Source organism: Arvicola amphibius, chromosome 9, assembly GCF_903992535.2.
Source record: "Arvicola amphibius chromosome 9, mArvAmp1.2, whole genome shotgun sequence".
NCBI lineage: Eukaryota > Metazoa > Chordata > Mammalia > Rodentia > Cricetidae > Arvicola > Arvicola amphibius.
The window spans coordinates 60,526,317-60,533,760 of NC_052055.2; positions in this window are offsets into that span (position 1 = coordinate 60,526,317).

Sequence of the window (7,444 nt, forward strand, 5' to 3'; positions counted from 1 at the left end):
GGTTAGTTCCCTCTCAATGCTCATTTCAGGCCATCACTTCTTTCCGACTTTGGCCGGCTCTTGTGAACCTCTAAGCCCAGACAGGCCACAGTCAGTTGTCCCTGGCTGGAAGTGAGGGGCTTGTCTCTGGGGGCTTTCCTTGGAGGGTGCTCTTGTCTCTTCAGAAGGGTGGAGGGCATGTTGGCTATGGGGTGGAACACAGGGGCCACCTGTTGCCTCCTCTTGGCCCCACACTCCCCTTGGGTACTCTGGAAAGGTGTCTTTGAGTGCCACAGTGTGATTGCCAAACAGGAAAGGCAGCAAAAAAACCAAAATAAACAAACTCTGCAGTCTGTTCCACCCTTCCTCCATGGTCCTCCCCTGAGCAAGTCCCTCTCATGACCCCTGTCCTGCTCTGACTCTACCTGCCTCTCCACCTCAGGGTGGGCTCCCCCAAGGCCCATCTGATCAGGCTACCTCTGGCTAGAGGCTTTCCCTCTCAGTCGGGGAGGCCGTCTGTCTACCTTTGCGGAGCGCAGACAGGACCCTCCCCAGCCTGAGAGGGGCCAGAGCCCCAGGAGCTGAGTGTCCATTGAAGCAGGAAGACTGTGGGCGAGAGGGCAGAAGGTGGGGGTATAAGTCTCCTAGGAGTCTGCCCGGGTCCTTCCTGGAGTCTGGGCGATGCCAGCTGGAAGGACATGAGGACACTGTGGACATCTGGGACTCTGGAGACGGACTCCTCCATCCTCTAGGTCTTCCCTTGTCACGCCCTCCCTGTGACCTCTGACCTGTCTCCCTCTGCTTCTCTTCTGTGCTGGCTCTCACTGGCTTTCCTTGGCCTGTCCTCACAGTGGGGGAGGGGAGGCATCTGGATGCCTGGTCTATAGGAATGGCAGTAGCCTCTGTGTCATAGTTTCAGTCTCTTCTCTGCCCTGCTCTCTCCAGGACGGCCCGAGGCAGGTCTGAGGACTGGCAGCCTCTCACTGTTTGCTGAGTGGACACGGCCAGGGGAGGATCAGGAAAGGCAGTGTCACAGCCCTGCTTCAGGGCAGGTTGGGAAGGTTCTGTCTTCATGCTGGATCTTTTCAAATGTGTTCCTGAGCTGTTCGTGCCAGAGGGCACTACCTGCTCAGTGCCTAGTCCGTTTCTCCAGGTCTTCCCTGGGAGCAGGGCTGACCTGAGGCCACAGTGAGGCAGGGAATGTGGGAGCATGGCCTCGTGGCCTCTGAGCTTCTGTCTGAGTATTCCATTGTGGGGACTGGGGGAGTGGAGTGTGGCTCCGGGAAGGGGGCAGGGTACAGAGAGGGTGGAGGGCTGAGGCCCCTTCTGTGTGCTAGGCAAGTTTTGCACACTCTTGGCAGAGGCACCATTCCAGTTGAGGCGCTCTGGGCCTCCTTCCAGGAGGGGCCTGAGGCCTGGAGGAAGAGGAGGCACTGTGGGGGCGGAGGAGAGGAAAGGCACTCCATACATAAGCTGGGAGGTGCAAATCTGCGTGGGCCAGTGACAAAGGAGATGAGAGCTGGTCTTACTGGGGTGTCACAGGTGCCGTGGAGTCCACAGAGGCTGCAACCCAGGCATTTCACTACTGGGTCAAAGTCCTTGGGTGGCTCCCTGTGTGGTCCCCTTGGGTTCCCAGTCTTCATAGTTTCCGTCCCTCGGCCGTCCCACCCATGTGGCCACAACTGGACAGTGGAGTGGGGCCACGTTCTGTGTGGGACATCCCAGATGTGGAACACTGACATCATACACAGTTTGACTAGACAGTGCTCATCGGCGAAGAGCATCTGAGATGAGTCAGAATACTGCAGATCCCTGGAAGCTATATCCTAGCTCAGGATGGGCTGAGAGGGTAGCAGCTCAGGCTGCTGGGTGGGTGCTGTGGGGCCATGGCCCAGAGGTGGGACATCTGACCTCTGCTCTGGAGATCTACCCCTTAGCAGCTGTGCGATTTATCAAATGCTTGGTCTCTAGAGTCTTAAAATTAGGTGACATGGAATAATCATTGTTTTTGTTTTTTACCCCCCTCCCCTTTGGTTCAATAAGGGCTCCTCACCCAGTTGTCACACCCCCTGCTGGGCCAGGCTCTCAGCCAGGCAGAGCCCCAGGGAGGGCACGCATGCCTGGCTGTGTAATGAGGACAGGCCTCAAGGTCTGGAGGAGGCCGCAAGGCTAATTGAGCTTTCCCATCCTCAGCCCACTTAGCCCAATTTGTAGTTATTTGTCATTGGCTGTTGGCATGTTTGTGTCTGCCTTTGGGCTGAGCTGAGTTCTAGGAACGCAGGGATGGCGAGGGCTCAGCTTCCTTGACGCCACACTTCTTCACATGGAATCTGGCACACAGTAGGTCTTGGCACTTCTTCACATGGAATCTGGCACACAGTAGGTCTTGGCACTAGCTCTGAGTGAAAGGTCATCTTGTACAGAGAGCATATGCTCTGTCTCCTGGGACAGAGGGCTCATCACTGAGAGCCGTGGGGTTTCTCAAGTCACAGACCCCGAGTGGCCTGTGGTGGATTCAGTACACAGACACCTGCCGAAGGAGGGTGGACAAGGGCTCTGCTTTGGAGGATAGGGTGGCTGCTCATCTGTGCTGAGTTGGATTAAGCCCCATGTTGACCTAGAGTCCTTGTCCTGGGTTCTCATGCAAGCCACCAGCAGCCAGCTCCCAGAGTTCTAAGCATCCTACTCTTTCTATTTCCCATCCAGTGTCTGGGGACCCTGATACTGTCTCGTAATAGTCAAAATCTTGGTGACTGGCTGGGTGTGGTGATTTATACCTTGAATCCTAGAACTCAGGAGGATCTCTGTGAATTTAAGGTCAGTCAGGGCTACATAGCAAGTCTAGGTCAGGAAGGTTGCATAGTGAGATTCTGTCTCAAAATAGGGTTAATTAAAAAAAAAGAAAGAAAAAGAAAGAAAAATAGCAAGAAAGAAGAAGAAAAGCTTGGAGGTTGAGAAGGGAGGGTCTCCCTGCAAGCTTTCCCAGGAAGCCTCGATTGGTCCAGAGTAAAAAGAAACATGTTCTCAGGGCAAGGCAGGGACAAGTCGGGGTGCCCAGGCTCCTCCTTTTTAGGACCCAGCATGGAACATTCGCTTTCCCTGGTCCAGGCTTCAGCTGCCCAGCCTTCCCTCAGGAAAACCATCCTGTGGCTAGCTTTGTGGGTACTGGGCTATTGCCAGAGGTCTCTTGGCATAGTTGTCAGACCTGCCTCTGTGTGGAGAGGAGCAGGAAGAAGGATTGCACAAGGGGAAACTGGCAGAGGGCCCCTGCTTCCGCTCGCTGTTGATGCCTTCCAGGGAGGGATGCGGGGTAGCCCGGCCCACCAAGAACATCCTTTCATCTGCTTCCAGCCAGGAGGAAATGACAGTCCAAGGAGCAGTGTTCCCCGTGTCCACGGTGTAACACCCACTGTACCCAGCTCACTTCCAGCCCTGGCCTTCAGCGTGTGCCTCGTATGCTTTCCTACAGGAGGTCTTCCCAGAGAGACCCTACCTGGGGCCATTGAGTGAGCTCTATCACTGCAGCCTCCGCCCTGCCAGGGGTGCTTTTTGGCTATGGTTCTGTAGCTATAGGTAGAGTAGGCGAGCAGCTGCTGGTTGGTATCAGTTTCTGTGACTCTTAGGGAATGATCTCCTCCTTCCTTCTCATCTTTGGGTCTGGAGATCCCATTCCCACCATCCAAGCATGCCTGTAATCTGGACCATTGGACCCTCTCATCTTTGGGTCTGGAGACCCCATTCCCACCCTCCAAGCATGCCTGTAATCTGGACCATTGGAGAAAGCTGCAATCTCACCTTTGTTATTCTCTGGTCATGCACTCAGGAAATGTTTTTGTGATTCGCTCTGTGAAAACCCCATGCCAAGTAGTGGGATAAGACGTGTTTGTGGCTGGTAACACACCCCCAACCGCAGGAGCTGAGCATACTCCCACAATCCCTGAGACCAATACTTTCTGAGTTCTTTTCTATCGGGTCCTGCCTGGCAGATTCCAGACTCCTCATTGTTCCCACCCTTTCACTCACACAGCTGTTTAGGAGCTGCCCCCTCCCTGGGGCTGCTTTTAGAGAGGAACAAAGAGGCATTGGCAGGTGGACAGCTGACAAAGGAGCCGGGGGAGTGGTGGGGCATGTCGGAGATGCTCATTTGTAAGCCCAGCTCTCTCCCTGAAGCCCTAGAGACTGCCTTTATCTGGCTTGATAATAGACCGAAACCTTGTTCTACTCCCTGTGGAGAGATCTGTGCACCTGCCAGGTGGCAGCTGCCTAGAGTGACACTAGGCACCTCTCCAGCTGACGAGGTAGCCAGATCTGGTAAGGAGCAGCCAGGTAGGGAACCATCAGGTTCCCGGTCTCTCACACTCATGCAGGGGTCCTCAGTGTCCATGTGGGAGACTTAGAGTCACCCAGAAACTGAAACCTCACCTTGAGCCCTTGGGTCTCTGTATTCCCAGTGTTGACATGGCCAAGGAACTTCATGATTGCACCTCAAGCATTTATAAGCCATGATTTGCAGGACTCTATGACTACTAGCCATCTGATGGTCTCCTCCCTGTTCTCCAGTGTTCTTCCCCCCAAAACTATTGGGGATCCCCCAACAGAGAGAAACGTGGGGATCTCCACAGTAGCTGGTATGTGAAATGCCAGCCTGGGCATGGCCTGCTTACTGTGTTGCACCGAGAAGAAGGTAGGAGCCTTTCCTTGTGTTTCATAATTCCAGTGTAAGTGTTCAGGCATGTCACCTCTTCCAGGCAGGTCCAGCATGTCAACATTCCCATTTTGTAGAGGACTGGGGTTTGCACCCAGATCCTCTGCCTCCTAGTCCAGTCCTCCTCACATTTGGAGGCCCAGTCCCTTGGTTAAACTCCGAGTTTCTGGAGGGAGTTGGGAGTTTGGGATAAGATACGAACTTGGCATGGGCTGAGGAGAGGGTCCAGAAGGGACGGAGTTGATGTAGACAAGAAGGCGTGGCAGAGGGTGCAGCTGGTCTTCCAAAATGTCCTATAAGACTGGCCAGCAGGAGTCTGATGACCTCAGCTCTTCTCTGAGGTGCCTTGGGCTGTGTTCAGAGCGGACAAACAGCACCGGGTAAGGCTGGGGTCTAATGACTGTTTTCAGTGAGCTACTCCTCTACGTGGGGTCTGTTTTGTCAGGTCATCGCTCTGCAGCTTCTACTTACTCGTGTAATAGTGGCTCAGGCTGGGCCTCCTACCCACCTGGCCCCAGGGCCCTGCAAACCGGGGGAAGCAGATGAAGAAGATAGGAACGCATTGGAGCAACATCCCCACTGTGCATCAGACCCCTGCAGTGTGGACTCTCACAGGGGACAGCCCCACAGACACAGTCCTTAACCCAGGTCTGCATGGGGCTTTCTAGTCTCTGAGGTCCTTTACTTCCTTTGTCTGCAGACTCCCCTTCCAGGCTTAGGAAGTTGAAGATTGAAGGCAGCCCGTGTGTGAGCCTGTGTGTGAGCTTGTGTGTGAGCCTGCGTGTGTGAGCATGTGTGTGACCCTGTGTGTGAGCATGTGTGTGAGGCAGCCTGCATGTGAGCCCGTGTATGAGCATGTGTGTGAGCCTGCGTGTGAGCATGTGTGTGAGGCAGCTTGCATGTGAGCCTGTGTGTGAGCATGTGTGTTGTGTTAAGTATTCCCAAAGCTTAACACAACATCATCCATAGGGTGGGTGCTCTTTCCACTTGGCCATTGACGATACCAAGGAACTGCATTGGCACCACTTGCCCAAGTTTAGACATCATTGTAGACAGAACAATAGCAACCCCACTCCCGGCTCCATTCAGAGATGTTTGCATCCCAGTCAGGGCAAAGGGGACTTCGAAGATATAAGGGAAGAGCTTGGGAGATTAGCCTGGATTATCTGGGTGGAGCCCTTTAAATGTTGAAGGAGGAGGCGGATGACCCACATGATGAAGAGCTGGCTCTGAAGCCGGGGGGGGGGGTACTAAGAATTGTGGCAGGCAGGAAAGAGCCTCGTTCTGCTGACACCCCAACTCTAGCCCACTGAGATCCATTTCAGGGTTTGTAGAAATGAATAGAATTTATGTAAAATAACAAATACAACATGCGCGAAGCCGTGGAACTCATGGCGATTCTTACAAAGGCGGCAGGTAAGGAACGCCCTCAGAACTTGTGAGTAGCAGAGTGAGGAACTGACCCTAGGACTCTGTCAGTCAGCTCTAGTCCTGTCTGTCTGTCCTCCCTGTAGTCCACAGGGAACAGAGAAGGGCCATGGGAGAAGAGGACAGGGAGTGGACCAAACTGGGCCGGAGCTCCAACTCCTCTGAGCCCCGTCTCCTGCCTCTGCCAGTCTCCTACCATGGCCGTCAGGGGGCCTGGACACCTGGTCCCAGCAGCCCATTTTGATTTTGTGAGAATTTTAGTGGGGGAGAATAGGAGCTGGCCTTCAGGTGCAGTGCGCAGGGCTGCTTCTGCCTTTGCTTACTTTCTCTGTCTAGTTTCTAAGCTATTTGTAGCAGGGGTGGTTGGGATGGGGCATGTGGGAGCCCCTTGGATTTGTGTGTGTGTGTGTGTGTGTGTGTGAGAGAGAGAGAGAGAGAGAGAGAGAGAGAGAGAGAGAGAGAGAGAGATTGTGTGTGTAAGAGAGTATGCATGTGTGTGTATATGTGAGTGTATATGTGTGTGAGAGAGAGTTTGTGTATGTGTGAGAAAGTATGCATGTGTGTGTGTATGTGTGCATGTGTGTGTGTATGTGTGCATGTGTGTGTGGCTCAGGGCAAGGGTATGTGTTGAGGTGCCTAGTTGTGGGAGGATCTTAGGGCCCCTCTGGTGGTACAGGGGTCTTCAGATCCTGGATACTTCTTGGACAATGTGTCTAGTTATCTCATGTGTGAGAGTACAAACATGCCTTCACACGTGTGCCTGAGAATGCCCATTTACACTCCTTGTGTGTGAAAAAGCACGCGCCCAAGAGTGTGAACACCATTTCTCACATCCCCGAGAGGATGTGTGCCTTGAGCACTTGTGTGTGTGTGTGTGTGTGTGTGTGTGAATGTGTATGTCTGTTCTCACCTGTGTGAACGTGAGTGTGGCTGCCCAGCTTGTACTCGGGATGTATTTCTGCTCATGTTCCTTTATGAGTAAACTTGTCACCGTGTCTGCTACAGTGCCCCCCCCCCCGCCCCCGTGAACATGCATGTGCCTGCCGATACCTTGTATGTGAATGTGTGTGACCTGGTGTGCAGGTGAATGTGCAAACCTTCCAGTTCCTGTGTCTGAATGTGTAGAGACACGAGTGTGTCTTTAGTGAATGTGAGTGTGGAAGTCCACTCACACTTCTGCTTGTGAGTCCTTGAGGGTGCACTTCGCTGTGTGCGTGTGTATTTTTGTGTGTAGGCTGCACCCAGTGCTGTCCCTTCCCCCAGACAGCATTGCCTCACTCTGTGACACAGCCACTAATGACTGTTTGCCATTGTCTGAGCATGGTGGCATCA